General features: G+C 32.9%; 1 pseudogene; it reads left to right on the top strand.

Annotated features, from left to right (window-relative positions):
- Positions 1–532: 532 nt before the first annotated feature.
- Positions 533–2,649, top strand: LOC107766029 (acyltransferase Pun1-like; annotated as a pseudogene).
- Positions 2,650–21,007: the final 18,358 nt, after the last annotated feature.

The raw sequence follows: 21,007 nt of genomic DNA on the forward strand, positions 1-21,007 counted from the left end.
ATATATGGATCGTCTCTGTATCCATCCATTTATGAAAAGATCACTACCGTCATCGCTTCCTCAACCATACAATCTGTTCTTGCATTGATCACAACTCTTGGTTTGTAATTTAAAACAAGTCATAAATTGTACGACTATAAATTATCTAATTAAGAATAAAATAAAATTTAATGTTACAATAATTATAAATATAAAAATATGTCATTTTTAGACATAAAAAGAAATAACATAACATAAATTAAGACCGAAGGAATCGTCGTAGATAAACCTATAAATATCAATTTCTACTTTTATTTTTTCCTAGGTAAGTGTACATATACCTAACTGGCCATACTTAGCAGGGGCGAAGCTATGTTGGCCCAAAGGTGGTCAACTCAACACTCTTCGCCGAAAGTTTATACTACGTATAAGGTAAAATATTATTTGATATTGATTAAAAATAAACTTTGAACACCCTTGCATAGCCCACTAGCAAAGGATGATCAAAATTTGAATACTCTTATTGAATTTTCTCGTTTCGCCACTGATACTTAGTATTTCCTTGTGTGCGCGTATATAGTCATAGTGTCATACTAATTTCCAATTGTGTGTATATATATGTGTCCATTTATGCATCAAAATGGCGTAGGCAATTAATTGATATATAGGAGTATCGCATAAAGCTAGGGAATTGAAGTAGTGTTATTTGTTCATTAACCATATCATGGCCGCTTCGGCATTATTATCATCACTTGTTTCCATTTGTGACAAATCCTTCGTCAAACCTTCTACTCTCACCCCTTCTACACTTAGACTTCACAAGCTATCTTTCGTCGATCAATCCCTCAGTAATATGTACATTCCTGTGGCCTTTTTTTACCCTAAACCGCAAAGAGAAGAGTCAAACAATTCTCAACTTTCCCATATAGCTGATTTGTTGCAGACATCTCTGTCACAAACTCTAGTCTCTTACTATCTTTACGCAGGAATATTGAGAGACAATGCTACTGTTGAGTGTAATGACATGGGAGCTGAGTTCTTGAGTGTTAAAATAAATTGTCCTATGTCTGAAATCCTTAACCATCCTCATGCAACTGATGCAGAGAGTATAGTTTTTCCAAAGGACTTGCCTTGGAAGAATAATTATGAAGGTGATAATTTACTTGTGGTTCAATTAAGTAAGTTTGATTGTGGGGGAATAGCCATTAGTGCATGTTTATCGCATAAGATTGGCGATGGTTGCTCTGTGATTAATTTTCTTAATCATTGGGCTAATGTCACTCGTGATCGTAGATTTGTAGTTCCTTCTCCTAGATTTGTAGGAGATTCTATTTTCTCTTCACTAAATGGTCCTCTTATTGCTCCACAAATTATGTCTAATGTTAGTGAGTGCGTACAGAAAAGACTCATTTTTCCAATCGCCAAATTGGATGCTCTTCGTGCTAAGGTAATATTACCACTAGTTCACTAGCTATTTTTATATGTCTTTTAAAATTTGTGCACATTACTTTTACAAAGATATTCGGGGTACCTCTGTTCTCGTTTATGTGGCATAGTTTGACCTTTGCACGAAGTTTAAGAATATAAAATTTATCATTAAAAGTAAATTAGAATTTTAAGTTAATTGTTACAAGTTTAGGAGTAGTCTCGACTATTAGAGTACAGTCAAACCTCTTTATAACAATCTGTTTGTTCCAGATTTTTTTGATTGTTATAATGAAGTGTTGTTATAAAAAACATATATTATAACATAGCATGAATATTGGTTCCAAAATAAACTTGTCTTTTATAGTGAATGGTTGTTATATGACGATATTGTTATTGAAAGATTTGAATGTATTTGTTAAAGGCACTCTTAAATGTGTCACCTATTTAAATAAATTTATCTAGCAAAAAATGACTGACATTTTTTGGGATTGAAGATAGCAGTTGAATCAGGAGTAGAGAACCTAACACGGGCTGAAGTTGTCAGTGCACTTATTTACAAATCTGCAACAAAGGCAGCAGCATCATGTTCTGCAAATATACAACCATCAAAGTTGGTTCACTACTTAAATGTACGTACAATGATCAAACCTCGTCTACCACGACGTGCAATTGGAAATCTCTTATCCGTGTTCTCCACAGCAGCTACGCAAGATATTGAGTTGCCAAGATTGGTTCATAATCTAAGGAAGGAAGTTGAGGTAGCGTACAAGAAAGACCAAGTTGATGAAAATGAACTGGTCTTAGAAATAGTAGATTCCATGAAAAAAGGAAAATTACCATTTGAAGAAAAAGATGAAAATTGTACTACTACTACTATGTATTTTTGCAGCAACCTTTGCAAATTCCCATTCTACAATGTAGATTTTGGATGGGGAAAACCTGAAAGAGTGTATCTGGGCGAGGCGTGGAGGCGCGAGTGATGTTGCAGAAACAACATATGTCTGCATTTGAATGCGATGAGGAACTCCTTGAGTTTGCCTCCTCCTCAGTTCCAAGTCTTTAATTACGAGGAGTTTGAAATCTGCCTTTCTGTTTCGTTGTATGATTTTGCATGTTTATTTGGTCCCATAATATTATTACTAAGTGGAATACGTGCCTTTTATTTTGTTTACTCGGTTTGTTTGATTTTTCTGATATGTAACTCTCACCCAATATATAATTTGTAATTGTATGTTTCATCAATATGATTACTACGGTATTTTATGATTAACACTGATATGGTTCAACTTTAAGCTACTAGGTTATTTATTGGTCAATATTTGACCAAGACCTCGTCACATAAATATTATCTATCAAAAAAAAGTTTAATTAAAAAAATTCAAGTATACTGACCGAATTCGGTTGGAAATTTTGATTTAATTTTTCCCTCCCAGGCTCAATTATTTTTTTCCATGTCTCTCTCTCTCTCTCTCTCTCTCTCTCTCTCTCTCTCTCTCTCTCTCTCTCTCTCTCTCTCTCTCTCTCTCTCTCTCTCTCTCTCTCTCTCTCTCTCTCTCTATATATATATATATATATATATATATATATATATATATATATATATATATATATCATAGCATGTTGGATACAACGACTATATCAATTAAACTCGATCAATTATATATATAATATTTATCATCCGTGTGCTTTCGTATAAATTACACTTCATATTCGTATACGTGTAATAGATTCTAATAGAGTATATGATTTATTTCATTTATGATAATTTACACTTACATACATATGACTAGCGTTGATGATTTATTCTCAATTGTTCATACTCGAATGCTTGATCGGTGACTAAATAAGATAATAAATCTTGGAGTTTAAGTGACTAGATGCTTCGGTATAATGAGTGACTAGATGCTCCAAGATGTATACAATCGACACAGTCTTGAATATTTTATTCTCGATTACCTTATTAGTACTTTGCTCGGATACTTCATGAGCGATCGAGTCTAAGTATCGACATCCAACATGCTATAACACATTTAAAAACAAAATGTATAGTGCTATAAGATGTAGTGCTATATTAAAACTTAAGTTGTAGCAACAACAACATATACTCTTAATATATATGTATGTATGAATATATACATATATATACATACACAATTAATTATATATATTATATAGTACCTATAATTAATTTGTATCTTGGCTAAAACCGACCGAATTCGGTCGGTTTTTAAATTATATAATTTCTTTTTTTAATTTAAAATTAAATTACCAACTGATTTCGATCGGAATGGTCGTGGTCAAACGGTCAAAGGCCATTTTAACTTACCGACCGAATTTTCGGTTAGAAATTTTTAATTTAGATCCGCCACAGACGGGTTCTTCCCCTTTCCCTCTTTTGTCTATCTCTCTTCCATCTCTCTTCTTCTCCTCCCTACAGTCGCGATCCCCCAAATCCCCATCCAAAATCAACTCTTATCTCCCTCCTCACCCAAAAATAAAGTACCTAGAAGTCTCCCTCCCCTCCCCTGCCACTGTTCCGCCGGCACCCACTGCTTCCTCCGCCACCACTGCCTCCTCCTCCACCACTACTCCGTCGGCAATCATAGCACACTGGTCATCCTCCGCCACCCAAAATGAAATCACCTCTCCTAACATTTCAAGGTTAGTTATCTATATTTTTGAATTTAAGGACTTTTAATTATTTTAATTGTATAAATTAGAGTTTAGTTAATATTTAATTAAATTAAGAGTTTACTCCTATTGATTATATTAATGCTAGAATTTCTATGTTAGAAGATTAAGATTATGCTAGGGTTACAACTTATGATAGATTTCGTTAAATATTTAAATTTTTAATTTCTATTTTAGGAACAAAGTTATATGCATGACTTAAGACAAAGATAATTAGATTGTAAATTCTTTAAAAGTAGAATTTATTTAGGGATATATGTGAACTTTCAAATTACTTCTTTTAATTGAATTTTAAAAGAATTTATTTAGGGATATATGTGTAACACCTCGTACTTTAGTGTTTGGATGCATCGTAGTAAAACCATGTTAGTTGGAAGAGATTAAGGTCGTACATTAAGTTATAGATGTAAGACCCCGTAAGTTTATTAAATTTCAAAAACGTTATATATTGCCTTGATATGGTACTTTCTTTTAAGAGAAACATTCTTTTGTAAATGTTGGATAAATATGATTATCAAAAGTTATTAGTATAATATTTTTTGATAAGTTTTAGTTAAACACATTATATGAGGAAAGTTTTAAATAATATTTTATGTATTATAAGAAAAGAAATTTCTTCCTAATAAGAAAACTTATGTTTATATCCTTTCTAGAAATTATTTTCTCATAATAAAAGTTATCTTTACCCATTTTGAGAATTAATAGTACAAAAATTTATACTCTTGACATTTGGATGGAAAAATTATAATTTTATAACATATATTTTCTAGATGTCATAATGTTTATGATATATTAGTATAGTTTAAATTTATAAAGAACTTATGATTTTCTTTAAATATAAATGTGATGAGTTGATTATTAAATAATTTTGAAAGTATGGTATAAGGACTTTTAATTTTCAATTTTATTACCATACATGGATTTGTTATTTATTTGCACTTACAGTGGATGAGTAAGGATTAAGGGGATAGGAAATCTAATTTGTTGTTCTAAGTAGGTCCCACCTAATAAATGGACATTCTTATCCATGGTTTGAATAAGGGAAAGATACTTGGTAAAGGTGTCATATATGTGTATGTATATTCGTATCACATCCTATGACTCACTCACTCCAAAGGGTTATTAAATTAGGTGGAAAGTAGGACCTACATGTACTTTACATTACTACTAAGACAAAATAACGTACAATGCTGAGAAGTGGAAAGAATTTGAAAGTGAGAATCTTCTTTGACTAGCAAATTTTTCTTTAGAAAGGACTCATCCACTCCAAAGGGTTATTAAATTAGGTCGAAAGTAGGACCTACATGTACTTTACATTACTACTAAGACAAAATAAAGTACAGATGCTAAGAAGTGGAAACAATTTGAAAGTGAGAATCTTCTTTAAATAGCAAATTTTTCTTTAGAAAGTGTATGTTGCAATGAACCAAAAATGACAACAACGAAGGCATCCTTGTTGTTTAACAAGTGAAATTATCTACTGGTGTAATTAGTTAAAGGATCTGATTTTTTTCACTTATTGAGATTATGTGTGAAGAAGGCCAAGTTCGTCGCCTTCGATAAAGTCGTCACTAAAGGCATGTTAAGTCTAATCCTTCCTTCTTCTGGCATGATCCAAATAACGATACGTAAACGTAATATTATTTCTTAAATGATTCTACTCTTAGTAGTTAAGAATGTCTACGTTATCCATTCTTGTAAAATGATATTCAAAGCATGCCTAAGTATGTTCCTAACTCTGTATTGAGGCATTCAATAAAGATGTTAATGTGTTCATAATGTAGTATTATATGTATCTTCATTTACCACCGAGCTACGGCCGGTTGGGCAGTCATGCATCATCATTTACCACTGAGCTACGGCCGGTTGGGAAGTCATGCATCATTATTTACCACCGAGCGATGGCCGGTTGGGCAGTCATGCATAATCATTTATCACCGAGCTACGACCGGTTGGATAGTCATGCATCATCATTTACCATCGAGCTACGGCCAATTAGGCAGTCATGCATCATCAAAGTCCACACTTATCAACTCCCCCAAACTTAAGTCTTTGCTTGTCCTCAAACAAATAGATTAGTTCCCACCTCCTCAAAGTAAAAGGTCATTATAACGAGTCAATGGTGAGTCATTCATTCCTTAAGCACTCCACATTTTCATTTCTCGGCTCACAAATTTCAATTCTTAGAGGCAATCTCTTTTTATTGGGAGCTAGAGAGACTTGACATCTCTCTTTCTTGCTTATTTCATTTTTTTTCTCCCTTGATGCTCATGTTAGGGATCATTACCTCTTTTTGAACCCATCAACCCTGTCACTTATTCTTTTTTTTGCATTTTTCTTTTTCTTTTTTCCTTTTCTTGCCTCTTGTTTTCATAGAGATCATTTCTTTTCTCTTTTTGGTGCCTTGATACCTCTTTCAAATTCCTCAACTCTCCCCCCAAACTTATGCCTTAATCCACTTATTTCACAAGAGTGTTAAGAAAGATCCGGGTGCTAAGAGAGGATCATGACAAAATGGGTAAACGCTTATAACATGATTATCAAATGAGAAAGGGTAGAGGCTCAAAGGGGCTTGACTAGGTATAACGACATTGGTTAGCAATAGAAAGCTCAAATGGGCCAAGAAAAGCCTACAATCATTTCTCAAACCAAACAAAACTTAGGATTTCGCCTTGAAGCACATTCGGAGTAAGTTCTAGACCATTCACACGGATTCTTTGACTAGCAAAAAATCATCTCACCCCTCACGCAACTAGACCGTAAAAGAGGATAGAATCGAGAGCCCACAACAACCATACTCAAGTGTAAAGATCACTATGGTCCAATAAACCACTCGATGATTACCAAAGTCAACTCAAAAGTCTCAAAGTCACTAACTGGATCTATTTTCTTTCAAAAATCTTATTTCAAACCATAAGCACATAGTTAAGTCTGTTGGTACCAAATGAAATATGAGTAACTCTTTTTCGAGAATGACTTGATTAGGCCTTTTGTTCATTACTACATTATTATTACTTAAACACAAAACGGGCTCATTCCCTTAAGAAGGTTATCACGCCATCTATCGTTGGAACGAGTCACCCGGTTCACACAAAAACTACCTTTGGAAAGAACCGTGGCGTTAAGAAAATTAAAGGTTTATTATCTACGAAAACATAAAAAGAAGCTACTAGCAAAACAAGAACTAAAGTAGAAAAAATGAAGAAGCTAATAAACAATAACTACTAAAGATAGATAAACTACAAATAAGAAAATGAACATAATCATCCAATTATTATAGTTCAAATGTATCCAAATGTGTCAATGTCAAATCAAATAAATTCTACCCCTCCCTCCCCCCTCCCCCCGAATAAAAGTAAGCATTGTCCCTAATGGTTAACAAAATAAGAGTGAAAGGAGAGGGTGAAGAAAACTCCCTAAGGATCCTTGGACATCTCACTGTCCCCATTAACATCATCTCCCTTTGAGTCAACCAACTGCATCTCATCATCATCAAATCTAGGCGTGGCGAGAGTGGTAAACATCGCACGCACTGCCTTAGCAGTGTCGGCAGTAAGGTCTGACTCCTTAGACTGGCCAGCTCATACAACCGGTGCAGATGGTGCTGATGAATCTGGGGCGGACTGGTCTGGGTCAAGTAACATATAAAAGGGTAGGTCTCCGGATGTCGAAAGTCTGGTCACCTCCTTCCCGAGCTTGTCAATTGATTTCTTGCTTGCCTGAGACTTACTCATCTTCTTCACTTCTTTGCCCAACTCCTCAATAACCAATCTTTGCTGTATCAAAGTGTCCATGATCATCTTCTAGTTGTCCAGAATCTTCTTCAGCTTCTCATCAAGATCAGAGGAGACCTGTGGTGCCTGTGTAGATGATTGCGCTGCAACAGTACTAGATAAGTCAGACAACTTTGAAGTAGCTGTCTGCATCCAGTTGTTGAGACTCGCCAATATCTGGGAGACTCGCATCCAGTTAGTGATCTTTAAACTTGAGTGTGGTTATTGTGGGTTCTCGACTTTATACTCTTTTACGGTCTAGTTGTGTGAGGGGTGAGATGATTAGTTGCTAGTCCAAGTATCCGTGCGAATGGTCTAAAATTTGACCCGAATGTGCTTCAAGGCAAAATCCTAAGTTTTGCTTGGTTTGAGAAATGATTGTAGGCTTTCTTTGGCCCGTTTGAGCTTTCTATTGCAAACCAATGTTGTTATCCCTAGTCAACCTCCTTTGAGCCTCTAACCTTTTTCATTTGATAACCATAAAAATAACGAATGTAGGCTTTCCTTGGCCCGTTTGAGCTTTCTATTGCCAACCAATATCATTATCCCTAGTCAACCCCATTTGAACCTCTAGCCTTTCTCATTTGATAGCATCTTATTAAAGAAAATCATAAAAAATAACGAAAATTAAAATTTAGAACTTTAATATTTATGTTTAATCGATAATGTGTATTGTATAATTTAGTATATATTTCGGCGACATCGACAACTTAAGCTTATATTATAATAAAGGGAAAATGGTAGAATATACCCCTATACTTTGGTATATTGTTCACATCTACCCTCCGTTATACTATTGGGCCACATCTACCCTTACCGTTAGCCAAACTTTTTAAAAATACCCTTCACCTAACGGAAAGTCACCAAATTAAAAAAAGACTTATTTTTTTAAATTCATTAATAACTCGTTAAACCCTTTTTATTTACTGTACTTTTTTTCAAAGATTAGTCATCTCCTTGGTAGTCACTTGTTGAACTGAAGAAGTAAAAAATATAAAAATACCGACAATCATATATTCTATATTTGGTCACAATTCTTTTAATATCCTTATTGTATGTTTAATATATTCTACCTTTTCCAATTTCTTTTTTCTTCTTCTATCTTTTCTCTTTGTTTTTTTTTCGTCATATCGAACTGTACCGAGTATTCACCATGATTTTCTTTCCATCATAACTTGAATGTTTATAGTATCTTATTAGGTTGACAGTTCTGATGTCTTAAGGCATCTACCGAGGTATTTCTTCCTCCAATTGTGAGCCTTTGTTGATGAGTATTTAGGCACTATGATTTTCTTATTCTACTTTAAGCACTTGGGATACTAGTATTATCGACAAATAGCTTGGACTCTAACTTTGGTTCTTAAGGCGTGATTTGTCGATAATACTAGTAACAACTGAACTTATAATGAACAAAGATTATAAAATAATTATAAGAGATTCAATTTAATATCAAGCTACATTCTAAGGAATTCATCAAGAATAAAAGAAAGTACACCACCAAGTTGGAAAGTAACTTAACATAAGCACACTAACTTCATGTATTAACCAAATACAAGTATTGTTAAAGTATATATCAGTTGTTACCAACATACAAACCAACTATCAAGTGTGCATTACATTAGACAAAGGGATGTCATATTATAACCATACAAATGCCACCATGAACAACTAAGAACCAAAATATAAGTTTTTACTAATACTACCGCCACCATCATTCTCTCTCTCTCTAAATGAATAAATTGTGTTAAGACATCTCATAAATCTAGGTTCCATATTTTGATATGACGGGTTTAACGGTTTGTGAGTTAATGTATTTTTTTAAAATATTTTTTTTAATTTGATGGCTTTCCGTTAGGTGGAGGGTATTTTTAAAAAGTTTGGCTAACGGTAAGGGTATATGTGACATAATAGTATAACGGAGGGTAGATGTGAACAATATACCAAAGTAGAAGAGTATATTTGACCATTTTCCTTATAATCAAGTAAGTAGGAAGGAGCGAAAGCTAGTTGACCAGACGGGAGATGCGACCAAAGGAAGCTGGTTCACCTTCTCTCCTCCGTTATAACATTGGTCGTTCCAATCTCGAATGAAAATATTCCAAAATTGAAGTCAAGGAAAAAAATTTCATCGTATCCTTCAAAGATCGATATGGTAGTTGCGTATTTTATTTTTAAATACCAAATATCAATTCTTTTTAAAAACTTAAACCAAAGACTATATCAAATGTCAAAATATCTAATATCAAATATCAATTTTTTTTGTTGTGGTACGTTAATTTGATATTTACCAAGTTCTACTCGAACTGCTCAATAGTTCCAAAAGGCTGTGATTTAATGAATTTAACTGGGTCCCATATATTCCATAAAAGTTATCCATACGCTGACTGCCAGGTTGTCTAGATAAGTAGATAGATCTCGTCGTCTCTCTGTCTTCAACCACATAGTACTCGTTTTATTTTATATTTTATTTTGCATAAAACAATACTCGTTTCAATTTCTGTGAATCTGTTTGACTGGACACGAAATTTAAGAAAAAATAAAAATTTTTAGAATTTGTGGTCCTAAATAATTCAAAAAGGGCCCAGAGTATTTGTGTTCTTATAAAAGCTTCTCATTAAGGAAAAAATTGTAAGTTTAAACAAAATTATTTCCAAATTTAAAAATGAGTCATTCTTTTTGGAACGGACCAAAAAAGAAATAAGTTCACATAAGCGGAGGTAGTATATAATTTTTTGGCAAAGTTTAATATGAATATTAATTAATACCAGAAACTAAACTCTACAGTAGTTTGTGCGGTATTTATTTTTTTCTAATAGAATCAAATTAAAAGTATATTATTATGCGGGAATTAATTTTTCTAATATGTCCAATCAAGCATTGTATTATTTTAAGCAGAACTTTATTTTGAAAATTTTCTCCTAACCCGTTTAAAACAGACGACCCTTTAATAATGTTAAACAAATTGTATGTGCTTTGAAGTTGTTATGTTGCATTAATCTTTTTGAGTAACATCAATGAGTTTCTCAATAGTCCGATCCTGACGAAGTAAATGTTTATTGTTGCAGTGCTAGTCTTACTAATTAGGACGAAAATCAAATATTCCATACTTAATTATAATCATAAAAATAAGATAAGTTACCTAGTACAACAGGTAAATGTAACTTAATGTGTATATTACTTAACTCTTAACAATGCAGATTGAGGATTAAGAGCATAAATCATACAAACGGGTCAATTTGAGATCAGAAAAAAAATTGTCGGTATGAAATCATCAAGCGGTATGCAAACTTTTGTACAAGTTCCTAATGGGAGCAAACCATGTTCTTTGTAAAAGAAAGAAAAAAAATTAAAAGTCAAAGAAAGAAAAGAAGCAATCAGACAAGAAAGAAAAAAGAAAAAGACATATAAAACAGACAAAGAATTAAAGGAAGATCAGAGTGAAAAGATCGCAAATGTAAAAGAAAGAAGCGTAGAAGCGTTCCACATATTGCAGTGCCGTCCTGTTGCGTAGAAATATTATTTTTGCATGTTAACATTTTTGCTGAAACTTTCAGTCGGTTTCTCTACCTATAAACACGCATTTCTCTTCCTATTGTAAATCACCCCACCACAACTTCTCTTTTTTCTATAATAAAAAGTTTTTCTCTTTGTGGCCAATTGCCTAACTACCTAAATTTTATCATATCGTGTAATTTATTACTTTTCTCTTTTAATTTTTCTTCTTTTCTATTAGTATGACACGCTTTCAATAACCGGTATTAAAATATAAACAGTATAATTATGATAGAAAAATAAGATATTAATATAATATACTATTCACAAAAATAATATAACACTACAACTCATCAATATTAATACTAATCACAATAGTTAAAGTACTATTTATTAACAGTAAAAATATTGTTCATTAAGAGGAGGATTGTTTACCTTATATGATTTTTCATACACGGAATACTATTCGGGTTACTATTCACATGCACTTTTTACATAAAAAAATATTATTTTTTGTGAAGAGAAGATTACATGGCGTTGGAAGAAATGGCGGTTACTAATCTACATCTATTGTACTTAAATTAAAGCAAATAGTATCGGGAGTCAAACAATTTACGGTACAGACTAAGATTACATGCAATAAACATTAAAGCAATAGCCACGTGGCTATCACATGGGTCCCATGTTTTGAAAGAGTTGCCACACATGGCTGTAAGAAAATTCGTATCCTAGCAAAATGATAAACAAAGAGTCAGCTAGGACCCATGTCAATGTGGTGATATATGGTGAGATAAGCATGGGGTATTCGATCTAATCACTATATCTATATGGCAGCTACAGTAAGATGCCTTTTTAGCTAATCACATTGCTCAATTTCACAGCAAAATTATCAAAACGCCCTTGAGGTGCTATGCAGACATGTTGACCTCCTGCTAGCTTATTCGCTCTTCTGAAAAAACTAATAAGGGAATAATACAATGCTTAGGTTGTGTTAATTAGTATGTTTAAATTTTTTTTCTTAATTTATATGTACTGATAATATAAAATTTTACTTAAAATATTAAGTTATTAAGATAGTTATGAATAGTTTATTAGACTGATGCTACCTTTCGTTCAAAATAAATGCTTCTAAATTTTTGACACGTGCATTAAAAGAATCATTTAATAGCATTAATATAAGTGTTATTTAACTAAGTTATCCTTTATATCTTCTTAAATTACTCTTTATATATACTCATATTTTGTAGATCATTTATTGGTTCAAGGATAATTTGGAAAAATACTAATTAGAGCCTTCTTGCTTTTTCAAAGTCATAATTACTTTTGTCAAATTAATTTAGCTCAAATAAAACGTATTTTCAATCATAGGGAAGTTCATGAAACCTACTAAATGTATTAGTAAGACACAAGTAAAGCTATTTAAATATTAATTAGGAAAATAACTTTGCAAGCAAGGTCATTACTTATTTTTCTTTTTCACGTTAAGTTGGACTCTATTTTTCTCTACTATTTTATTTTTATAATATTTTGAGAAATGGGTATTGCTAAAGTTAGATTAATATTAATTTACAGTGATAGAAATGAAAGATCAATTTTAATTTAAAACTATGAGCTTCCCTTGTTTACCAAAAAGAAAGGACTTTAATTTTATTTTATAAGATTTTAAAAATAAATATGCTGAAGTTAGATATATTTTTCTTTATTATGACGGAAAGACATGAGTTTTAATTAAAAAAAAACTACGAAAAAATATATTTTTTATTTACTATGAAGTTCAGGTTTGAGAAGGAAAAATTCGAGACTACATGCGCCAAAAATATCAGCTAGACATGAGACTTATAAATTTGTGAGAAGGCGAAAGTTAAATTTTATGTAATTCCAACTTCAAATAATTCTTTTTCCACCTTTTCTGATGATGTCCTAAATGGAATTCACATTAATTAATCATTTTTCATATACAACTGTAAATGAATAAAAGCTACTAATAATATAATCTAACCTTAAGATATTTATGTTAAACTCATACATATTGCTAAATATTCTATTATTTTTTTCTCATTCAAGTACTCTCTTTGTATGTTTCTATACTATTTTCTCTAAACAAAAGTATTTGACGTAAAAGATGATAACTTAAATTATGCTTTAATATACGTATAAAAGATCATTGGAATTCTAAATATTTTTATGTAGTCTTCCACTTTTAATTCACATTTAGTGCACTCAAACTAAATTACAGTACTTCAAATCAAATACTAGTTTTTACGTATAGATAACAGTGTAAGACTACACCCAAGAGTAATTAAAGCAGCATTAGTCACATATGAATAAGAACTTTAAATGGCCCCATTTCTTCAATGAGTTGTGTACAATACAAATAGCTATCTGCAAATGGGACCCATATCTCCATAAAAGCTTTTGGAAACTATGGTGATATATGATGAGATAAGCAAGGGGCAATTTCGTCGAGTCAACTCAAAGATTTATATGGAAGCTACAGTAAGATACCTTTTTAACCAATCACATTGCTCCATTTTAATTGAATTTATCAAAACACCCTTGAGATGCCAAGCAGATATGTTGACCTCCTCTGTGCTTATTCCCTCTTATTAATAGTTAGAAATTTCTAACATAACAAAAGCTAGGGGTGGGCATAATACCGATCAAATCGAAAAAACTGACTGAACCGTAAACTTTAATTTTTTCGGTTTCGATTTTTCGGCTTATTCGATCGGTTTACGGTTTATATTTTTTATAATTTCGGTGTTCGGTTCGGTGTTCAGTTTTACAACTTCAATTTTCGGTTAAACCGAAAAACCGAAGTTTTCGTAGAGGACATAGTTTTTTCGAGCATGTCTTTCCGCTTTCAAACAAATGTAGTAAATTCAAAATGATCTACTAAGACCTTTAGATGAAAACTCATGCAATATTCTTCATTGAATCATTGCACATTAGAATAAACTAAGTTGAGATAGTTTACTTCAAAATATATGTTTTTAAAATAACAGAAAGCTGCTGAACATTTATCTAAGGGGAAAGACTGGGAAGAAACAAAATAGAAATTATACAAATGTACTATCATATCCAGATCTTTACCAGAATCATGCATGGTCACGCTGCATCGTGTCAACACGGAGGAATTGAAATCATTTCTATTAGCAGAAGACTTTGTTTCGAACATCAAATGAAGGCTATTATAGTTGGATGCAACTTTCTCGTTATATTGGAAAGCACTTGATGTAATTTGTTCAAAATCGACCGAATTGAATCGAAAATCGACCGAATTGAATTAACAAAAACCGAAGAAACCGAACTAATTTTAGTTCGGTTATTGGTGCATCAAATAGAAAATCGAAAATCGAACAAACCGAATCGAACCGGCCGACACCCACCCCTAACAAAAGGAGAGTTGGAGTTAGGTAATCTATCCCTCTATCTCTTTGTGGCCAATTGCTGAACCAAATAAATTTTATCTTGTCTGCTGCAATTTATTGTTTTTTTCTTTTAATTTTTTCAATCCTATTAGTTTGACATGCTTCCCAACAATTGGAATCAGAACACAGATAATATAATTATGGTAAAAAAGTACGTTATTTGTGCAATGTACTATTCACAAGAATAGTGCAACACTATTGCTCATCACTACTAGCATTATTCACAATAGTAAAAATACTATTTATTAATAGTAAAAGTATTGTTCATTAATAATGAGTGTTGTCTACCTTATATGGTTGGATATTTTTCCTATAAGGAGTACTAGTCGTGATTACTATTCACATGTACTATTGACGTAAAAAATATTAATTATTTTGTGAAGAAATGGCGTTAGAAGAAGTGAAAGTTAAGATTAAAAAGTTCAATGACAAATATTTTGGATTCTTAAAAATGTAGATCATAGAGGATTATGTATACTAGAAAAAATTACTATCGAGATTCTTCGGACTATATTTTCTAATATAATCCCTAAAGAAACTTCGAGATCCCCGAATTTCTCGAAAATTTAGGAAAAATAAAGAAAAGATATGTACGAACGAGATATCTAGACCCATGGCTATGTGTTTTCACATAGCCATAGTATCATACCAATTATTTCCAATTGTGTGTATATATATGTGTGTCATTTTATGCATCAAAATGGTGTAGGCAATTAATCTGTAGGGAATTGAAGTAGTGTTATTTGTTCATTAACCATGGCCGCTTCGGCATTATAATTATCACCATAACTTGTTTTCATCTGTGACAAATCCTTTATCAAACCTTCCACTCTCACCCCTTCTACACTTAGACTTTACAAGCTATCTTTCGTCGATCAATCCCTCAGTAATATGTATATTCCTCTGACCATTTTTTTACCTTAAAACGCATAATATCAAAATGCGTATTAAGATTAAGACATCTGAATCTAAATACACATCTAAATATTAGGATGTGTATTAAGATCTGATTATTAAATAATTAAGACTGTTTGTTTTTTTAATATCTGAATATATAAAATTTATCTTTATTTAAAAATTAATAAACACAAAATTCTAATAAAATACTAATTATATAGAGGTAGTGGTGATGGCTAACGGAGGTGCTTGTGAGTGCTGGATAACGGAGGTGTTTGTGAGTGCCGACTAGAGGCAGTGGTGATTTTGGTTGATGGTGGTGGTTTCTAGGTAGTAGTTAGTAGTGATTGGTAGCGATAATCGATTATGGTTGAGGATGGTGGTGGATGGCGATAGTGGTGGTGGGTGTTTATAGTTAATAATGGTGGGTGTTGGTGGTGGTTATGATTGAGAAAGGTGATGGCGGGTAATGGTAGTTTATAATGGTGGGCGGTGCCGGCTATGGTTAATGATAGTGATATGGCGGTTGGTAGTGGTTGTTTAGGTGGGTAAGTGTGTGGTTATGGTTGAGGATGATGGTTGTGGGGGTGGTGGGTGGTGATAGTGGTGGCGATTATGATTGAGGATGGTGGCGATGGTGGTGGCGGCGGCGGTTAATAATGGTAGGCGGTGCCGACAGTTAGTAGTGAATGTGGATGATAGCATCTTAATAAAATTAAGTTTTTGTTATAGATCTTAATCATACAGATTTATTCTGATCCATTAAGTGGTTGTGAAATAAAAAAAATAAACAGACTTAATGAGTAAGATCCGAATGATTAAAATTTAGACTTTAAAAAAAAAAGTAAAATAGCCTAAGAGCCATCTAAACTTGCACTCGTTTGTCATCCAGTATATAAACTTACAACATTCCCATTTAAACATTTCAACTTATACATTTGCACAATAATAAATCATTTTGGCCGTAGACCATGTCTACGTGGAGGTAACATAACCGACATGGCTAAACTCTGTGCAAACCACACTTGAAAGGCTAGTGAATATGATATTTTGATGGAAAACGTATTAAAAATATATAAATAAGGAAGAGATAAAAAACCAAAAATAAAAAGAAAAACCCAACACTTCCTCCCACCCATCTATCCTTCTTCTTGTCCGCACCCCCACCTTTGCCCCCATGCGTCTCTTTATTCCTTTTACTTGAATTTTTTTTTAGGGATTCTTCTTTTGAGTTTAAGAATCTAAATAGGGATGAAGGAAGATATATAAGAATCTCTTTCCCTGGGCTGGATTGACTTTATACACTACTGAGTGACTGACTGTCAGTTTATATATATATATATATATATATATATATATATATATATATATATGGGGTGGATCTTCCCTAGGCTGGATTGGCCATATACAGTACTGAGCGTGAGGTTTCCTCTGAGGTGCATCACATACATATATATTGGCATGCAGATATAGAGATGTCATAGTCCTCATATCATTCAGAATTGATCTATTTTATTTGTACTGAGTTTAACTGTTGAATTTGAAAGTATGTCTACATTTATGTATTATTATTTCTATATTGGACTGTACCTGTGGAGCCCGTCACTACTTGCAGCCCAAAGGTTAGTCTTGTTAGTTATTGAGTACATGGGGTCGGTTGTACTCTTACTACACTCTACACTTCGTGTGCAGATCCAGGTACTTCCGGATACGGCGGCTGCTAGATTTTAGAGTTTTATATGTTGGAGACTATCGAGGTAGTTGCTTGGCATCTGCATACCTTCTCTTTCTTTCCTTTCAGTTGTTTGTACTGTTTTATATATTTTCAGATAATATTTTATGTTATAAATCTGTATTGCTGTAATAAACAATTAAAATTTCTGAAATATATAAACAAAACAAAAAGTTAGTAATACTTGTTTAACGAAATAAATTCTGAAAAAATAGTATAAGAATAAATCGAACCCACTGAATACACAGTGTGTCCTTAAGAAAATTATTCCCCTCAAGTACCCGAGGTGCTGGAATATATCCTCCCAGGATCGAACGATTTAACTCACCGGAGTGTTGGTACCAAAACGCCGGTGAACAGCGAGCCACTCGAAGGCTGTAAAACACACTGAAAAATTTCGTGCAGAAAAAGAAGAAGAAGATCAGAAAATTTCGTTCGTAAGGAAAGATTCTGGGATTCAAACTCTATTTATAGAGTTGCTGGCATTGTTTCTGAAAAGGTTTGCAACCTTTCAGAAACAGCCATGGCTGTTGGAACATGTTGTTTGAAATATTACGGAAAAATAGATTTAAAATAATCCGGGAAAGAAAACGGGCCTGACCGGACCGGATCGCGGGTCATGGGTTATTCCAGATTGAATTTTTCGTTAATTATTTAATTAATTAATTAAATAATTGAAAGGAACGAAGCCGAAGCCGAGCCGAGCGAGTGACGACGACGACGGCGCGAGGCTTGCCTTCTTCTTAACTCTTTAAGAGCTAGAAGAAGAGCAATTATATATATACCCATCAAAAGCCTTTTCTTCCTCCAATAAGGGACAATGTCCCTTTGCCAAGGAGGGAAATTCAAATATTTCATTTTCCCTCCATTTCTCATTCACCCTCTTTAAGCTACACACGCTTACAATCCCAACATTTTATCAATCAGACTATATTATCATTTAGATGCTTATGTACTCAGTGACACAAGGTATTGGGAGTGTATTTATATCAGTATGAATGGAGTTTTTCTATTAAATTTAAATATTATGTTTTCAAATTTAAAAGAAATTGTGGCTTATTGAGGTTGTCGACTTGCCTAGTATTGAGATAAGCGCTATCACGGCACGCGGATTTTGGGTCTTGACACTTTGTTAACTCTAATCCCGCTTTTAAATCCAAATAATTAATCTCTTAACTTATTTGAAAGTGGCGTAGTTCATCAACAACAATCTAATCAAGTGTTCTTTCTCAAGCAACATAAAATAACTAGACACGATTAATCAAGGGCCTTCCAATTAACTACAAGAAATATTTAGTTGAACAGTTAGAGAGTAAAAATGATTTAATTATATCAATACGCAATCAAGAGACTTCATCTAACAATTGGTTCCATCAACCCTAGATGACAGGTTTAACTACTCATAATTGTGTAAATAATCATAATAATATCCAAAAGCATTCAACTACAAATTAAAGGAAAGCGGAGAGAAAAACTCTTGTGATTCGTGTTCGAGAGTGTTTCGTAGCCTCTTGCCTCTCTAATGATGTCTAACCCTTCAAAAACTAACTTTAAGAGGTATTTATATGGTGGGGCTGAGGTCTACACGTCCAAACATAATGAGGAAATAAAAATGGCTTGGATGAGCATCGACGGCGCGGGGCATTGTCATAGGCACCAACATTACTCCGCAAGACACAGAGGCGCCAACATTACCCCGCGAGGCGCTATCAGAGGCGCCAATGACAATGCCCTGGATAAACCCTTGCACTGTCTATGACAGTGACTTTTCATTGCCTTGCACGTCTTTTTTTATTGCTCCATTTTGTAGCTTTGAGATACCATTTCGTGCAACTTTTCTCCATTTCATGTCAAAACATTCCTACACGTAAGATAAACTCTATTAAGCTTAATTGTCGCATAAATTAGCATCCAAACAATAAGCAATTAGGATAAATAACGTCAAAATATATGAAATTACAACAGAAATCAATAATGTACATTTTATATTTAAAGTAACGTCAAAATGCCGTCAAGAATTTGATAAGCACACTAACTGTGTACCTTATAAATGTACCGAAAATCTATCCATTGCACTTAATAAGAACCATTCTTTCTCATGTAACACAAAAGATCTATTCATTCTTATGTAACGAAGAAGATATGATTTACATTTGCACTGCTTAACAGGTAGCAAAAGAATGAGTTGTGTACGGACTTTAGTGCTTGGGCGCTCTAATTCCTACTCGACCAACGTCTTACAATCCTTAAAATCATTTTCATCTCTCGAATCCCTTGCTTATGAATTAAGTATGATTTATGAATATAGTAATCTCGCAGCTCCGGCCATCACTTACGGTAAGCTATAAAAAATCATTCGTATTAGTATTATTACTAGTCTCAGTATACGCTCGTTGCGCGTGTACCTTATGCGATCATAACTAATCTTTTTCTTATAGAATGCAATCATCCAAAAACCTTATGCGAAATTCTTAAATAAGTTAATTTGAACTGATAACTGTACATGAGAAATTGTAGACAAAAATTACAATTCACAACCTTTAATTTGTAATTCTCTATGAAAAATAATTTCACTTGTACTTTATTTCAGCATAGATACTGTTCCTAATAAAAATAACCTGCATAATATCAAAACTATATTTTGTTATAAATATATGGGTGTGTTGTGGCGTACATGCCCTCATTTAATGCAAACTTCTATTTACTTAGTATGAGTTTTACCAATATACTCGAAAAGTAGGTTATGATTAGGGATGGCATTTTGAGCCCAAACTCATCCAACCTGTCCAAAAGATTAATGAGTTGGACTACAAATATTTTAGCTCATGAATTTATTTGGGCTGAACCCAAGTTAACCTATTATTTTTTATAGCTCATTCTGACCCACGAAGTAGCCCAAATACAACACACGAAACTCATCCAAAACAAAAGGATCTCAACCCAACTTATCTAGAAATTTACTTAGTTGCCCCATTATTAATTTTTGTATCTTAGTTTAAAAATTATAACCAAGGTATTTAAGTTGTCCCACTCTGTTTTTTTCGTTTTTCTACACCACCCATCCACCCCAACCCCCCCCCCCCAATTTTATTTTTACCTTTTTTTTTTTGTATTTTTATTTTTCTGCACCATCCAGTCATCCACCCTACCTTGCACCCTCTCCCCTCGCAATTACTTTTTTTTTTTTTTTTTTATTTTTAATTCCCCTCCCCCCACCCCGGCAAAATCTTTTTCAAATTACACATTTTAAATACTAATTTCAGAACTTTTGATTGCTAACTTACACCATGAATTTCATATCACGTAACCATATCACGATAATTCTACTACCAGTTATGATTGAGGAATATATATGTTATAGGTTTTATGAAAAGAATCTTGTCCTTCGTGTTAGAATGCTTTTGCATTATAAATATGGTTCGAAGTTAAATATTTCTTTTTTTAAAATATTTTTATAAGATAAATTTTAATTAAAATTTAAATTATTAAATTTTAAAATTTCCTATCTAATTCAAAAAAGGAATAATTTACTTAGCCATCTTTCATTTTTTTAATTCATCACCCTTTAAACAGTAAAAATGTCT

The sequence above is a fragment of the Nicotiana tabacum genome, chromosome 17 (assembly GCF_000715075.1).
Source record: "Nicotiana tabacum cultivar K326 chromosome 17, ASM71507v2, whole genome shotgun sequence".
NCBI lineage: Eukaryota > Viridiplantae > Streptophyta > Magnoliopsida > Solanales > Solanaceae > Nicotiana > Nicotiana tabacum.